Here is a 17,789-nt window from a genome sequence, read left to right as displayed (position 1 = left end):
TTATTCAGTCCTTGCTGCATCGGTCTCAAAGAGGCTCACTATTGTAATGCTCAGTCACTCAGTCGTGTCTGACTCTTTGAGACCCCAGGGACTGTAGCCCGCCCGACTCCTCTGTCTGTGGAATTTCCCAGGCAAGAATACTGGAGTGGGTTAACATTTCCTTCTCCACACTACTGTAATCAATAATGCCAAAATTCAGCACCATGGCTTATATTCCCTGTATAAAAATTTATTTTAAAATTAAAAATAAACTTAAATGAAAAGAATGTATTATTTTATTTTTGGCTGTGATGGAGCTTCGTTGCCGCCCATGGAATTTCTCTAGTCATAGTGAGTGTGCACTCCTCTCCAGTTGTGGCGCGTGGGCTTCTCACTGCGGTGGCTTCCCTTGTTGCGGAGCACAGGCTCTAGACCTCACAGGCTTCAGTAGTTGTGGTGCTCAGGCTTAGTTGCCTTGTGGCATATGGGATCTTCCCCGACAAGGCATCAAACCAGTGTCCCCTGCATTGCAAGGCAGAGTCTTAAGGACTAGATCCCGGGAAGCCCCCCTCCCCACTTGGATCATTGTGCCTCATACCCAACCAGCCAGCCAGAAATTTGGTGCTCACTAATGCCCGTGAAGCTGAAACTCCAATACTTTGGCCACCTCATGCGAAGGGTTGACTCATTGGAAAAGACCCTAATGCTGGGTAGGATTGGGGGCGGGAGGAGAAGGGGATGACAGAGGAAGAGATGGTTGGATGGCATCACTGACTCGATGGACATGGGTGTGGGTAGACTCCGGGAGTTGGTGATGGACAGAGAGGCCTGGCATGTTGCAATTCATGGGGTCGCAGAGTCGGACACGACTGAGCGACTGAACTGAACTGAACTGAACTGAATGCCCGTGTGCTATGTCACCTTCCCCAGTCGGTGGAATAACTGAGGTGGTTAAGTATCTGAAGTTCCTGCCCCATTCCCTCTTCCTCCTGTGTGTCAGCATGATGATTCCAGAATGACCCTGGAAACGCAAGAGGGCAGAGTCACAATATGGAAGACACCTGGATCTCTGAATCACTGTTTGGGGCAGAGCTTCCTGGAGAGCATCCCCAACAGGGACATCCCCGTGGGACTTCGTATGACAAAAAATACATTTTTATTGTGTTAGACACTGAGATTTTGGATCATTTGTTACAGCAGGTACCCTGTCTGACCAATCAGCAGGTGCTGAATAACTTGCTAAGTGAAAGACACTCATGTGCTTTATATTAAAGTCACTTGGGAAATGTTTAAAAATCCTCATAGCCAGGCTACAGACCAGTTTAATCAGACTCTCTGGGGTGGTAACCAGGCATCAATCCTTTTTTTTTTTTCTTTTTTACTTTCTAGGTGACTCCATTGTGTAGTCAAGTCTGAGAACCAGTGTGTTATATCAGTGCTATTCTAAACACTGGGGTCTGTGGATTTTATTAGAAATACAAATTCTGACATCTGCCAATCTATGAAACTGCATCCTCTTGGAATTTGTGTTTTTAGTAAGCTCTCTGGAGAAATTCTTTGGTATAATAAAGTTAAGAAGCACTGTTCTAGACCATTCTGCTCTAGTGATTCTCAAAGTATGGTCCTCTGGCTATTAGTCAGAGTAACTTGGAATACTTCCTATAGACAGACTTCTGGGCTCAGCCCCAGGCCTCCTAAATCAGAATCTCATGATGGAAGTACCTGAATGGCTACATCCCTCAAGACTTTTCTGGATAATTCTTGGCTCACCAGATTCACAGTTACCAGTATCTTTTCCAGCACACCACCAGTTACCAGTCTTTTCCCTGGAATCAAAAACTTTCCCATAACTCCTCCTTCTCACCAACCACCAAGTCCCTCTGAGTTCTGTCCATAGGATCTGGGGACGGGAATGTCAGTTCTTGAAGCTTACACGTCATTTCCTCCTGTCGTTGCTTGCATGTTCAGTTGTCTGTGATTCTTTATGACCCTGTGGACTGTAACCCTCGGGGCTCCTCTGTTCATGGGATTCTCCAGGCAAGAATAGTAGATGGGTTGCCATGCCCTCCTCCAGGGGATTTTTCAGTTACTTTAAATAGAGAACTCCTCTAATGCTTCCAAATGTTTGTTTACAGACCATTAATTATTAAATACAGACATTCTGGAGCAGAGAACTTTTAACTTAAATGATGAAAAATGATGCGGGTTGAAGAGAGACAGACTTGTACATGAGGACTCCCTAAAATATGATTCAACTGATAGAGCTCTGATGTCTATTCATCTTTTCAAGGATCCATACCCACCATGTAAAGAAAGCTGCCTGTGAGACTAATTTAGATGATAAATGGAAAGAGCTTAAATGAGAAGTGGAAAAGGACTATGCAGAAGCAAGAAGATGATGGAAAAAGCGACTGCAAATCCTGTCAGTTCTCTGGGCAGGGTCTGGTTTGGGAGTGTATTTTAGTCATGGCGAAAGACCTCGTGAGTTTATAAAGACAGCTTCTGAAATCAAAATCTCATTCTTCCCCCATTTCTTTTCTCTCTCTCTTCCTTTCTGGTTATTTGAAGTTAAGTTTACGATGGGTTTTGGGAGGGCATGTTGGTAATTTATGTGGCTGACAGACAATGTGGGTTCTACAAATGGAAGACACACCAGCCTTTGTGCCTGCCGTTTGGCTTCTGTTTTGTGCTCCTATTCCTTACTTTGTGTTGCTATCACTGGAGCTTGTTGAGCAAGTCTGAGCTGGAGAGCTAGAGGTGTGGGATGTGAGTGGGGAGCTCTCTGGTCTGGCTCTAAGGAAACTTGCTGTTGAAAGAAATACGCGCGCAGGAGGGAGGGTTCTGTGCCGTGTGTTGAGCAGGACGGGTGCCTGGACTGAGCAGGGAGATGAGCAGATTGTCTGAACTGTGGGGAAAGCAGCAGCAGGTCGCTGTTCTCCTTAGAACTCTTTCACCCCATTCTTTTGGCAAAGGGAATGGCAGGGTGAGGGCGCAGCGGTCCTCTCTGCAGTAGGAATGGTCTGGGTATCAGTGCATGCAGATAAAACCGGATGGAGTGGAGGAGAACATGTTTCCCGTTTGGTGAGACCGATCCCCAGGGCTCAGCCTCGCCTGCAGGTGTTGAAGGGAGCTTTCATCTGGCACACAGAGCACACAGCACCACAAGTCGGGGGACATCAGTGGGTTAAAATCCTGTAGGCACTTGTCCACAGAGCTCAAGTCCTAGGAGGTGACCCCAAATCTCAAGAAGTGACTGAACCATGACAGTCTGCAACCCTCAGGTGGTTAGGCAGAGGGGGCCCTAGTCACTCGGTTAGAATTTAGAATTTCCTCGGAGGAGGCGTGAGAGAAAGGCAGCGCAGCTTGGTGGCTGCAAACTTGGAACTGGAGTCGAGAGCTTAAGTTTACACCCTCACTCTATCACTCTATCAGCTGTGTGGCCTTGAGCAAATTAGTGGATCTGTTGGAACCTCTGTTTGCTGCTTCCTGAAATGGTTATAATACACACATGTATATATACCTTATAAAGTGGTTGTGAAAAGTAAACAAGACAATGTCTCTAAAAGACTTGGCAGAGTCCCTGGTGCAGAATGAATCAACTATAATCACTGTTCCCCTTCATGATAGTTGTAAGTCTGGAAGGGGTAAAAATGGAAGGCAGCAGTACAGAGCAGGCATGTCTGAAATACTCTAGGTTATAAAAGCAATGACCAAGACAGAAGCCCACGTTTTCCATAATGAGTGGAACTGCTACATGCAAAAGAGGTAGAAATCCATTCGCCCTAAACTGACACCCAGCCAGGGGCAGGGTGGTGGCTAGTGTAACATATTGCTAGTCCATAGCCACATGGTTGGGGCCACCAGTACATCCGTCTTCAGAGAAGTGCTGAGTGCTAGTGAAAAGTTCATAGAGTCTGGACCTAGATTTAAACCCAGCATCTCTATACTGTACTAGCTATGTGACAGATTCAAGTCGCTTATATTACATTTGTGAAAACAGGGGTGAAGGGAGATGAAAGTACTTGCCTTTCAGATTTGGAACAAAGAGTAGCTGCTAAGTCACCTCAGTCATGTCCAACTCGGTGCGATCCCAGGGACTGCAGCCCACCAGGCTCCTCCGTCCATGGGATTTTCCAGGCAAGAGTACTGGAGTGGGGTGCCATTGCCTTCTCCGGCAAAGAGTAGAGACGCGGACTAAGTGCCAGACGCATGGTTGAAGCTTCCTGAGTGACAGTGATTTTTTCATTTATTTTTGGTTGCACTGGATCTTTGTGGCTTTTTGCAGGCTTTCTCTAGTTGTGGCAAGTGGGGGCTATTTTTCTTTGCGATATGAGGGCTTCTCACTGTGGTGGCTTCTCTTGTCATGGAGTCCAGGCTCCAGGCACACAGGCCTCAGTAGTTGTGGCATGTGGGCTCAGTAGTTATGGCTCTTGGGCCCTAGAGCTCGGGCTCAGAAGCTGTGGGACACGGGCTTAGTTGCTCCAAGGCATGTAGAATCTTCCCAGGCCAGGGATCGGACCTGCGTCCCCTGCATTGGCAGGTGGATTCCTATCCACTGCACCACCAGGGAAGTCCCAAGTGGCAGTTATTGAACAGAGGTGGAGCCCAGACTAGGCAAGGGCCCTACTTGCTTGAGTCGTTGAGGGAGAAGAGATACAGAAGCCTCCTTGGCAAAGAAAGTTGGCTTTAATAATTTGGAGTAACTAACTAAAAATGAGACATTATTTTTGTACTTTGGGGCTCTCAGTATGTATAACAAAAATTGTCAATCACTGCATACCTCTTCCTCGAATATGCGGACAGCTTGGATTCCACACTATGATGGAGGCTACTTGTGGGTCTGATTACACTTCACTGTGCTTTCCACTGTATACATAGCTTCAGAGCGATTCTTCATCCCAAGTTCAGTTTCTAGTATATCCTATTAAGGGCACTCTACTAAAGGGCAGTTTTCCTCCCCTCACTGCCCCCACCCCTTCTGCTGACACGGGGGCTTAACAGATTAATGCATTAGTCCTTAATACTTTGTCCTTCTAAGGTCTGGTTCAAGTCAGTACCCTTTGATTAGCACCATCTTTTCCAGCACAGGATCAGACTCTTTTGCATCTCCTTCTGCTGGCATTTATTCCTGAAAGGGAGGTGAAAAGATTAACCAAAAACTCTTGTCAAGTTTACAAGATCACATTATCTGGTGATAAACCTCTTCAAATATTCCAAGTTTTCTGACTGATTTTTCTGATCACAGAAATGATCAATTTTCTACTCGAGCAATTTATCTAGGTAGGGAAACATATCTGTATGTATATAAACACCATGGCTGGTGGGCGCTCATGAACATGCTTTATTTAAGCAATAGATCCTTGAAACTCAGTAGTTTCACAGAATTATTGATGCAGTAAACTTCAGCAGTTTGTTGCAGCATTAAGGACCCGTTGTTTATTTCAAACTATTAATACACCAACCATTAGTTGCTGGCAACTTATGATATTTTGAAAATTACTACTAATGCTTTTTGTTACAATTTCTTCTTGGTCTTTTTTTCTTTTTTTGGCTGCATTTAGCAGAGAGGTAAGAATCTGTAGTTGATTAGATGTTGTCTTACATGCAAAGCATCCCTGGGATATAATGGGCGAGAGATTTACTTAGAGAAAACTTTTTTTTTTTTTTTAAAGCAGCCAGAAAAGCAATGTGGTTCTTAAAACTGAAGAAGGAAATGTGAGTGTTTCATATAGTGGCTCTGCTGATACATGTCTTCTTCCTGGGCCCTTTGTTTGTCAGTGGCACTGGGAATGGAACATGGATGATGATAAAACATGATGATAAAACTGGCCTTCGAAGAATCTCCGAATCTCTGCAGTGCAGTCTGAAGGCGGACCATTTTGTAGGGAAATATTCCCCAAAGATGTGACCCTCTGAACCTTGGAAGATTTTCTTGTTTTAATGTTTGCTTTTTTTATCTGTGAATATTTGGCTCTGTTCCTTTCCATACATTTTGGCATGGCCTCTGTTTGAACAACATGTAGCTTATGCTTAGCTTTAGGGTCACAATGACTATCAAGCTGCAAATCAACAGGGCAAGAAAAATGGCTGTGGACCCAGTGCCTTCTAGAGAAGAACCGAAGCTGGGACTTCCTGTTTGGGGACAGCGAGCATGAAGGGCATTTCTAATCATGGCGAAATTTCCCTTGGAGGAAGCCTTCCATTTGTACACATGTGCTAATTCTGTGCTGTGGCATTCCGGCTCTAAATCTAGGTGGGTCATTAAGTACTGTCCTGCCTGGAGTTTATTCCTTCCCTCCTCTGTCTCTTTATGTCTGAGCTTATTCACGATCACTTAGTAGGTGCCACAGGACTGCTTGTTTCTTGCCATATTAATAACTGAAGTGCTATCTCTATGAATAATAGTAACATCAGGCAATTGGCTGCAAATGGTTCTCTTGATATTTCTTAATATCAATGGTCTCTATTTACAGTGGGATTTAGGAAGCTACTGTAGTTTCCTTTAAAAAAAAAAATCCAAGGATAGCTGTATCATGCATTTGTGTACCCTCAAAATTAAAAAAGTGAAGTCAGCAAACATGATAGTTTTTTGTTTCCAAAGTTAATCTCTGGGCTTCCCTAGTGGCTCAGTGGTAGGATTCTGCTTGCCAGTGCAGGAGACATAGCTTCGATCCCTGAACTAAGAAGATCCCCTGGAGAAGGAAACGGCAACCCACTCCGGTATTCTTGCCTGGGAAATCCCTTGGACAAAGGAGCCTGGCAGGCTACAGTGCATGGGGTCGCAAAAGATTTGAACATGACTTAGCAACTTAGTAACAACAAGTTACTCTTTACAAAGACTTTTTCTTCTTTATTGTTAGTTCAGTGACCCAAGAGTAGCTGTGCTTAAGTTCTTTTAGAGAAGAAATTTTCATTTTTCTCAGTTGGCTGTTAAACTGAAGACATTAAGTAAATATTATTAATAATAAATTAATGAAAAGCAAGTCCTAAGAAGCAGAATTAAATTGCCACTGAAGCATTTTTCTGGCTTTTAAATTTGCAGTTAATGTTACCAAAGAATGATCACCAGGCACTTGAGAAATCCACATAAACATGAAACTTAACCCTTATAAAAGCATAGCATATTCAGAGCTGAGAAGGCAAAAGAGTGCAGTGAAAGGAAGTGAAAATCAGTGTCTGCTAACTCCAGGTAGAGTGTCTGTATCAACAACTCTGCTGCTGCTGCTAAGTCGCTTCAGTCGTGTCCGACTCTGTGCGACCCCATAGACGGCAGCCCAGCAGGCTCCGCCATCCCTGGAATTCTCCAGGCAAGAATACTGGAGTGGGTTGCCGTTTCCTTCTCCAGTGCATTAAAGGGAAAAGTGAAAGTGAAGTCGCTCAGTCGTCCGACTCTTAGCGACCCCGTGGACTGTAGCCTACCAGGCTCCTCCGTCCATGGGATTTTCCAGGCAAGAGTACTGGAGTGGGGTGCCATTGCCTTCTCCAATCAACAACTCTACTTTGAAGCAAATACCTTGATGTGCTTCTCATAAGATGAAGTACTGAGGGAATGGTGCATTGTCAAGGAGATGGTGATCCTCCGAGTTGAGATTCTCCATGTTACCAGAGTTTGCTTTTTCAAGAGATCACTGACCCCGTGCAAACATTTTGCAACCCTCTCATATGCAGTGTTTCTGCATCATGTTGAATCTTTGTGGGTGCTGAGTATGTTAAAAAGGAAATATTTGCCATCACACTGAATCTTTGGGGGTGCTGTGTATGTTAAAAAGGAAATATTTGCCATCACACTAAATCTTTGGGGGTGCTGAGTATGTTAAGTCCATAGTCACATTCATTATATGATACTCGTTTTAAGAATTAACTAGGTGCTGCCATATTTACAATAGTCAGGGCATGGAAGCAACCTAAATGTTCATCGTGAGATGAATAAAAATGTGGTACCTTTCACAATGAAATATTACTTAGCCATAAAAAGGAACAAAATTGGATCATTTGTAGTGAGGTGGATGAACCTAGAGCCTATTATACAGAGTGAAGTAAGTCAGAAAGAGAAAAACAAATATTGTATATTAACACACATACATGGAATCTAGAAAAATGGTACTGATGAACCTATTTGCAGGGCAGGAATAGAGTTGCAAATATAGAGAACAGACTTGTGGACACAGTGGGGGAAGGAGAGGGTGGGATGAGTGGAGAGAGGAGCATTGACGCATATACACTACCATGTGTGAAACAGACATCTAGTGGGAAGCTGCAGTAGAGCCCAGGTGACTCACTTCTGTGCTCTGTGATGATCTAGAGGGGTGGGGTGGGGGAAATTGGAGGGAAGTTTAAGGGGGAGGGAATAGAGGTATGCTTGTAGCTGATTAATGTTGTTGTGCAGCAGAAACCAACACAACATTGTAAATCAATTGGACTCCAATTAAAAAATAACAAAATGAAAAAAAAAAGTACTGCCCAGTATTCACAACACCCAATCTTAAGCGTTGTGACTGATTTAGCCTTTCCACCCATCACCAGACCCTGTCATCGTCCTTGAGCTCTCCTTTCAGTTTTTGCCTGGTGTGTATTTTCTTGAAATGGTGGCAGAATCCTTAACTGTCCCTCAAAGTTCTGTTTGTAGTATGTCCGTCAAGCATCTCCTTCAGCTATATTTTTTAATTGGTTAATCTAAATTCTGTATTTATTGTGTTCATTTTCTGGGACTCTGATCATTTGAGATAAACTTAGGAGCATCTCCTTTAAATTAACTAGAGATATGATTAGAGTTGGCTGAGATCTTCAGCCTTTCAAGATGGATCTGAATTCTTTTCAAGTGGATTCGAATAACTCTGCCAAAAAAATGTGTTCTTAATTGTCTATTCTGAGCATATGAGATTTACTTTCTCATGCAAATTTTGACAATAAGCAGACATACAAAGTAGGTGTGCACATTGAAGAAATATTTTTATTTAAAAGTCTGCTTTGATCATTGCTCATTAATCATTAATAGTAAGAAAAATGGACAATTTCGGAGAAGGTTTGGAAATTAAAAAAAAAAAACTTCTTAACCACAACTACTACTGACCAAGATGTTCCGTTTATGCTGCAGCTTGCTTCATTGTTTCAATTTGTCTATTTTCACTTTTATTTCTTTAATACCTAATCCTGTCTTCTTACTCAGTTTCAATCAAGAACTTTTTTCTTGAAACAGTTTCCCAAACAGGAAAAATCCTTCAACTTGAAATTAAAACAGTGAACTGAAATTAAACATCTACTGTCAAACTTGAGTTTAATTAGATTTTCTTACTTACAGATTTAGTGTATTTTGGGTGCCTAATGGGATATTCTTATCAGTAAGAATAAATGTCCTTTTCTGCCTGGCGTATGTTCTTACCTGTCCTGTGTATGTGAATGCACTGTTATTTCCTTTGCATCAGTAACATTGTATATCTTTTGCTCATGTTCCCCTCCAGCACCCTTCACCATATTTCTCCTAGTACACAAATCAACTTTTTTTTTTTTTTAAAAGACAAACTATTTCCTATCAAGATTCTGCTAATGTCTTTTATTTCAACTCCTACTTGTGGCTTGTTTAATTTGACTGCTTGACATTTTTCCTCCTATCTCAAGTGGATTATACGTATAAATGAAAGTCTGGATTTGAGTTTTCTTTCTTCATTAGAATACACGTCAGCTTTGAAAGAGTTCTGGTATATTTTAAATGTGCTTTCCAGAAGAATAAGAAATGAGCCTCTTTCAATCAAGCCTGTTCAGATTAAATTAATTTTTCACTGACTTCTTGTTTCAGACTGATTTTGTTTTTAATAAAAATATCCAATGAAACCAGAAATATAAACCAACTCTACTCTGTAAGGGAGAACAATAGGATTATAAAAATGCAGTCATCAGGATGTCAGTTAGATATGTTTGGGGAGATTGGGAGCAAGAAGTGATAGTTTCTGTTCACCTGTAATGAAAGCTCAGCTCTTCCTCATTTCCTCTCCACCATGCTAAAAATGTTGCTACACAAGAAAAGACTTTTAATTGAGTTTTAATAGCAAATTGCTGAATATTGATCACTCAAAGCCCTAATTGAAATGCTTAATAGTGGGTTCGTTAGGGCCTTCCTTCCAAATCCATAAATCCTGTTTTTGGGTTGTCATTGGAAATTGTGTCTGCCAAGGACAGATGGAGAAGGCAATGGCACCCCACTCCAGTACTCTTGCCTGGAAGATCCCATGGATGGAGGAGCCTGGTAGGCTGCAGTCCATGGGGTCGCTAAGAGTCGGACACGACTGAGTGACATCACTTTCACTTTTCCCATTCATGCACTGGAGAAGGAAATGGCAACCCACTCCAGTGTTCTTGCCTGGAGAATCCCAGGGACGGGGGAGCCTGGTGGGCTGCCGTCTATGGGGTCGCACAGAGTTGGACACGACTGAAGCGACTTAGCAGCAGCAGCAAGGACAGAAGAAGTGAAGCCCTCCTGTAGAAATCAAACTTATCCATCTTTCCTGTGCTAATAACATGAAATCACAAGGCCTTCCATAGAATCATGTAAACATAAAGAATAGATGACAGGGTTATACTAGTTATATTAGAAATATAGTTCTAAATACCCCTGAATGTTTTGAGGAATGTTCTCTAAATTTTATGAACTGGTACATGATAGCTTTTAGTATCCTTATGAGATTGAGGAAAAACGGTGAACTGAAAAGCAACATTTAATCAGAGTTACTCAAATATTCATCTCAATTAGACTGCTTATCCAATTGGGACTCATTCCAAGTCTTTAAAAACAATTCATGATAGAAGTTATGAATATCTTAAGATAGGCTAATCCCCAAACCTACTTTTTTTGCAGCCTTACTTGTGTGTGCATGTATGCTAAGTCTCTTCAGTTGTGTCTGACTCTGCGACCCTATGGACTGTAGCCCACCAGACTCCTCTGTCCATGGGATTTTCCAGGCAAGAATACTGGAATGGATTGCCATGCCCTCCTCCAGGGGATCTTCTCGACCCAGGAATACATTTCAGCAAATGTCATCTTGGCTCTTCTCGTTGTTGTTGCCAAATTCTTGATGTAATCCTGGACCTCAGTCTTCCTTTGACACCCTATATTCAACCTATTAGCAAATTCCTTTTTCTCTGTCATCAAACTATATCTAAAGTCTTTTCATATTTCACAACTTTCCCCACTACTTGGAAATTTTAGTCCAAACCATCATCATCTTTTGCTTAGATGTTTGCAGTAGCTTTTTTTTTTTTAACTACTGTCCCAGCTTCTACACTTGCTTTCTTATTCTTAAACTAGAAATCAGAACAATGTGGTTAAAAATAATCCAGATCACATCTTTCCTCAGGTCAGATTCTTCCAGCTGCTTCCCATCTCTCTTAGAATAAATGCCGGAGTCTTTACCAGGCCAACACGCCTCTCACTGTCTCCTCCTCCACTGCCTCTCTGATCTGTTTCATATGAATTTATGCTCATTCACTCCACTCTGTTCACTCTGGCTTCCTTGTTTTTTTTAACATGCCCAGCAGGCTCTGATTCAGGAGTTGTGCCATTGCCAGCCTCATTGTGTGAGGATTGTGTGCCATTTGCCATTTTTCATTGTGTGAGAAAAGGCTACCAGTTCTATCAGTTAGCTCTTACAGCATAACAAAGTACCTCCAAACTCATTGACTTAAGATGTCAAACATTTATTACCACATCTCACAGCTCTGTGGTTACTGGGTATCCACTGATCCAGGCTAACCTAGACTGGGCATGTTATTCATTCACAGATTGGTTGTGGTCTTTGCTCCTGACTAGGTTTAGTTGGGTCATTTCCAGCCCTGGCTAGTCCTTCTCATGCTAATGACAAACATGCACAATTCAAGTAGGGATATTTTTGTAAGATTATGTAAGTATTTGCTCTTGACCCTTGTCATCATCTTAGAATAATGTCTTTTGGTTTATTGGTAGAACTTACTTGGAAGAATAGCTTTGAGCAAAATGGCAGCAGGCTGGGATTTAAATAAATGGTGGCCACCAGTTTGTGTTTAATTGCTCAGCTGTGTCCAACTCTTTGCAACCCCATGGACTGTAGCCCGCCAGGCTCCTCTGTCCATGGGGATTCTTCAGGCAAGAATACTGGAATGGGTTGCTATTCCCTTCTCCAGGTGATCATCCCAACCAGGGGTCGAACCTATGTCTCCTGCATTGCAGATGGATTCTTTACTATCTGAGCCACCAGGGAAGCCCACCAGTTTAGTTCAGCTTTAATACTTGGTGATCCAGGACCATGTTTTTGTTCCTCCTGGGTTAACTAGTTTTAGGGACTCACCTGTGAGGCTATAGATTTAAATTAAAGGAGAGGCTTCAGTGCGATGCAGAGAGATGATGTGGGATGACACCAGTTTATACAGCTTACTTGTTCTCTTTAGATCTTCTCATGACCTATTCCATCATACAAGTGAGCAGCTGCTCTGTTCGCCTGCACTTAAGACTCACTAGATCTGATTATACCCACGTTATAGCAGCTCCAGTTAAAAACGTAGTGTCTAATTGTCAGTCACTCAGTCTTCACTAAGGTCTAGAAAGACTTGCTTTTAAAATTGCAACTTACTCTCTACTGCTAATGGCATGGCTTTGTGGCAGAACCCTTGCTGTCTGTATGACACTTGCATCAGGGTTTGTCAGAGATTGCAGACAGCATCTTAATCTACTATATGTACCTCCAACACCACAGTTTGCTAGGTCAGACATCTCCAGTAGCATGACAGCTTCCATGATAGCTTGTACAAGTTGTACAGACCTCTGTTCTTCCTGACCATGCTTACTCTAATAAGCTTTTTGAGTCACCTGATAAATAGCTTTTTCCTTGACTCTTTATATATATCATAATAGCTGTGTGCCAGTGATCAGGGAATCAGCCTGAGAATTTTCTCAGGTGCTAAGGATATTCATTCCAAATATGCACTCAAGGACTAGGCAGATAAATTTAGGTTTGATCTGATTATGATTCATGCAATTCTAGTACCAGTACTACTGCACAAGTCCAGTGTTTTACCTTCTGCGTGTGTGTGTGCTCAGTCACTTCAGTCGTGTCTGACTCTTTGCAGCCCCATGGACCGTAGCCCATCAGGCTCCTTTATCCATGGAATTTTCCTGGCAAGGATACTGGAGGGGATTTCCATGCCCTCCTCCAGAGAATCTTCCCAACCCAGGGATTGAACCCGCATCTCCTGCATTGCAGGCAGATTCTTTACTGCTGAGCTGCCAGGAAAGCCCCCTTACCTTCTACACTTCAACTAAATTCACCACCGACAAACATCTTATCTTATTGATATTATAGCATGCAAGGGGTTGTTATCAAAGGTATTCTATTGTGATTTAACCAGAGAGTGAAACCATTTCTGAATCCCATCTGGAGGGTCTGATTTTCCAGAGCCACTCCTTTTAACAGTGATTTTAGCCTAGGTTCTCCAAAAAGCAGAGCCTGAGGAAAGGCTTGTGTGTGATTGGAGTCTCTTGGGAAGTGATCCTCTGGAATGGAGTTGGAAATGGGGTAAATCAAGTGGGGAAAGAGGGAAAAATCAGTCTGTGTTATACTAGGCTGATCAGCACTCGGCAGGCCTGGGCAGTGGTCTCAGGGATCTTCTTAGGAGCAGTGGAACACACTGAAACCTCATTTCTCAGAAAGACTGATAGATTATAAAACGTATTTTCTGTTTTGGAGAATAAGCATTATGAGCAATATGAAGAGAGATTGTTTGAATCACAGTATACCTAGGTGGACTTGTAATAATGTGAAAGGTAGGCATCAATCCCAAGGAAAGAGGTGAGTGGCAGGCCTTAAGGCTTTGTAGTGTCAAAATATTCCTTAACAATGTGTTTGAAATTATAATATGTATATTTATCCAAATTGGTTGTTGTTCATTATTCATCTCATCTCTCTGCCTGTTCTTACTTTTTAGAACAATACTATCCAGCAGAAATATAACATGAGCTGCAGAAGTAAATTTAAAATTTCTAGTAGCCAGGTTAGAAGAGTAAAAAGAATCTGTTGGAATTAGCTTTAATAATGTACTTTAACCCAAATATATCCAAAATACGATGATTTCAACATACAGTCAATAGAAAAATTGTTAATGAGATATTTTACTTCCACTTTTTTACCAAATCTTCAAAATCTGATGTTTATTTATTTATTTTTGGCTGTGCTGGATCTTTGTCGCTGTTTGGGCTTTTCTCCAGTTGCATTGAGCGGAGGCTACCCTTCATTGCAGCACATAGGCTTCTCATTGTGGTGACTCCTCTTGTTGCGGTGCACAGGCTCTAGGGCGTGAGGGCTTCAGTAGTCATGGCGCACAGACTTAGTTGCTCCGTGGCATGTGGGGTCTTCCCAGACCAGGGTTTAAACCTGTGTCTCCTGCACTGGCAGGTAGATTCTTTACCAGTGAGCCATCAGGAAAGCCCCTCACTCCTCACCTCGATGCATATTTTATACTTAGAACACATCTCAACATGCATGCACTGCATGTCAAGTGTTCAATAGTTGCATGTGGCTAGTAGCTAACATGTTGGACAGCACAGTTTATAATGTCCTTTATCTGTTCTTGGCCTGGTTAATTTCTACTACACTTCAAGGCACACATCAAATATCACCTCTTCTGAGAGGTCTTAATAGCTTTGCCTTTTTATTTGTCTCCCTGAAGACTTCAACAACAAGAATAGTAAAAGTTTGTGTGTTCCTTCTATAGGTCATCCTTACTTTGTCTTTATAGTCATCGTACTTACCCTGATTTATGGTTCTTTGTTAAATTGTCCATCATTACCACTAGACTCTGTTCCTGGAGAGCAGAAACTGTGTCTTTCATCTCTGTAGTCCAGAATCTCACTAATTTTTAAAATTAAACAATTAGCTGGAGTTAGTAACATAGTGACATTAATATGTGTGTATGTATATATATATATATATATATATAAAGACAAAGAAACCAAGTTCCTAAAACTAACTCCATATTTATATAATGGGAGGAATGTGACTTAGAAGCAATCACTTGAATAGGAGCTAAGGATCTTAGATTTAATAATTAGTTTAATAGGAATAAATATTAGCAGTTTCGTGCCCCAAACATGATGACTACTAAGTTTGTATTAACAAATAGAGTGAACAAAGAAAGAGTAATGCACTAGACTTTCCTTTCAGCTGGTCTGATCACATTTGGAGCAATAATTTTGGTGATACTATTTTTGGAAGAGTATAAACAAACTGGAATGGAGAAGAAGACATAAAACCATGTCATAAGAATAGAGAATTCAGGCACTGGAGATGTTTAGTACAGAGATAAGAATGACCAAGGAAGAGGACATTCCCTCCAAATACTTGAAGGAATGTGTATAAAGGGTGGATTAGACTTGTGAGCTTCTAGGAAATTAAAACCAGATTTATTAATGTACGTTGTAAGAACTCACATTTCAACCTCACATAAGCAAATAACTATCAGAGTCTGAAATGATGTCTGAACATTTGAAAGGTAGTTTAAAGTGTTTGAAAGTATGAATAAGCAAATTGAAGTGAGAATTGACCACCTTGGTAGGTAGGGTATTTCTCTTTCTGCAAAGTATTTAAGTACAAGCTGGATAACAACTAGGAAATGTTGTAATGGGGATCGATGGTGAGAATAGATGTACTCTGTGGTTCCTTCCAAGCTATGAATTCTCCTTCAATAATTCTATTCACTTTAAAGAAAAACAGCATTGCTTTTACTCAAGTCAGTGTTGACAGTGTACATAGCTAGTTATATATCAGTCATAAGAAACTCTCCAACCAAAACAATAATGTCATTTTCCTTTGAGTAATTCTCACCAGGTTTCTGCTTTTGGAAGACTCTTTTGGTTAGAGAAAGTTCATAATCAATGTTTTCAGATACATTTCGGGACATGAAGCAAACCTCACACCAACAATGCATTATTACTCATTTATTTTTAGCAATTAGTCATGGAACAACACAGGTGCCCAGAATTTCCTGGGCACATAAACATGAAACCTCTGCCTCCGAGAGCTTCCAGTCTAGAATGAGACAAATACAAAACAGGAAGCCTGAGCTTTACCACAAGAAGATGAATGGGCATTATTGATACCTGCCCCTGTGACCTCCTCCAGACAATAATGCTTTATTTATTCAGGAAGCTTCAACTAAAAAGCAGCTCAGGGCATATGTTGGTCTTCTAGAAAATATAATAATCAGGATCACAATAGTTGCTTTGAATACATGGAATTTGCTTTGAGACTCATGAGTGGTCCTCTTGCCTTCTTCTTCATTGTTTCTAATCAGGAACTTTGTTCTGAGTGCTGTCTGTGTTCCAGGAGTAGGGGATACACAGATGATTAAGACATGGTTCTTGCTGAAGCTGAAACTCCAATACTCTGGCCACCTGATGCGAAGAGCTGACTCATTTGAAAAGACCCTGATGCTGGGAAAGATTGAGGGCAGGAGGAGAAGGGAACGACAGAGGATGAGATGGTTAGATGGCATCACCGACTCGTTGGACATGGGTTTGGGTGGACTCCGGGAGTTCGTGATGGACAGGGAGGCCTGGCGTGCTGCGGTTCATGGGGTCGCAAAGAGTCGGACATGACTGAGTGACTGAACTGAACTTGCACTAAATGAAGTGCTCATCTAGAAAAGGCAAGCTATACTAACATGAAAAACTGATTGTACATAAGCAACAATGCCAGTGGAAAGAAGATAAACCTTTCAGACAGAGCTCAGCTGGAATTTCTGAGCTTGTTTCATTGGCAATATGGTAGCACCCTAGTAGCATGTTTGTGGTGAGAATTGAGTGAGATCTGGTAGGAAAAACAAAATACAAAAATTCAGAGAATTGTTTTAGTTGCTAGGTGGGTAGACTAGATTGAGGGCTGGTGAACTTCTCCTATACAAGGTCAGATAATAAATATTTATAGCATCAAAGGCTGTTTCGTCTATCTTACAACTACTCAACTGTGCTGTTGTAATATGAAAGCAGTCATAGATAATATGTCAATGAAAGAAGGTGGCTGAGTTCTAATAAATTTTATTCATGAAAACATGGGTCTGGTCTATAATTTACTGACCCCTGGACTACACAGTGAGTGCTCTAAGAGTTAAGAAGAGATAATGATTATTAACGAACTGGGAAAGTGTGTTCAAAGAGGAGAAGGAATGTATTATTTGTTTATTTTGGATTTTACTTTTTATCCAAGTTAAACATGCACAGAGTAGAAAGGGTCAACTTAGTTGGCAAGATTTACTATGAAAAAACATCAGCTTTCCCCATTCCCTTGTCTGGGAGCCAATTATTTTCAACTTCTGCTGATGCTTCTAGTATTAATCTTTAAGTTATAGGTATATATATATATGTGTGTATATTTCTCCAAATTGATTTTTCAATTTCAGGTACTATCTATGGACTTTCTACTGTGGAAGACAGAGATTTCACACTTTTTCGCATACCCACCTCCCACCATATAAGCGACCTTGCAGTCACCCACCACCCTACTTTCTAGCACAGTTACATTGTAATTTTGGTTAGGTCAGTATGTAGTATTATGATAACTACACGTGTGACTCAGATCTGAATTATATAGTAAAACTATGGTTACTTAATCTTTTTTGTATAATGTTTCGTTTTCCCTGGGTTTAATCATTTCCTTTTCCTTTGCTTAGTTTCCTTCGTATTGCATTTACTGCTAACTTATCCTCAGCCTCTTTAGCAATTGTCCAATTATATTCATAAATTATTCCCAAGCAGCATATGCTCTTACAATTTTATCTCCTGGAAGAATAATCAC

At 41.4% G+C, this 17,789-nt stretch overlaps 1 long non-coding RNA gene across 5 annotated transcripts in view; it reads left to right on the top strand.

Moving 5' to 3' along the window:
* The window catches only part of LOC145511652 (uncharacterized), a 450,792-nt gene that overhangs the window by 338,822 nt on the left and 94,181 nt on the right, over positions 1-17,789 (top strand). The window lies entirely within an intron of this gene.

This window comes from Giraffa tippelskirchi, chromosome 6 (genome assembly GCF_054371585.1).
Source record: "Giraffa tippelskirchi isolate mGirTip1 chromosome 6, T2T-mGirTip1v1.2.pri, whole genome shotgun sequence".
In the NCBI taxonomy this organism is placed as follows: Eukaryota; Metazoa; Chordata; class Mammalia; order Artiodactyla; family Giraffidae; genus Giraffa; species Giraffa tippelskirchi.
The sequence above is the reverse complement of the archived record's forward strand: the minus strand, read 5'-3'. Positions and strand labels throughout refer to the sequence as shown.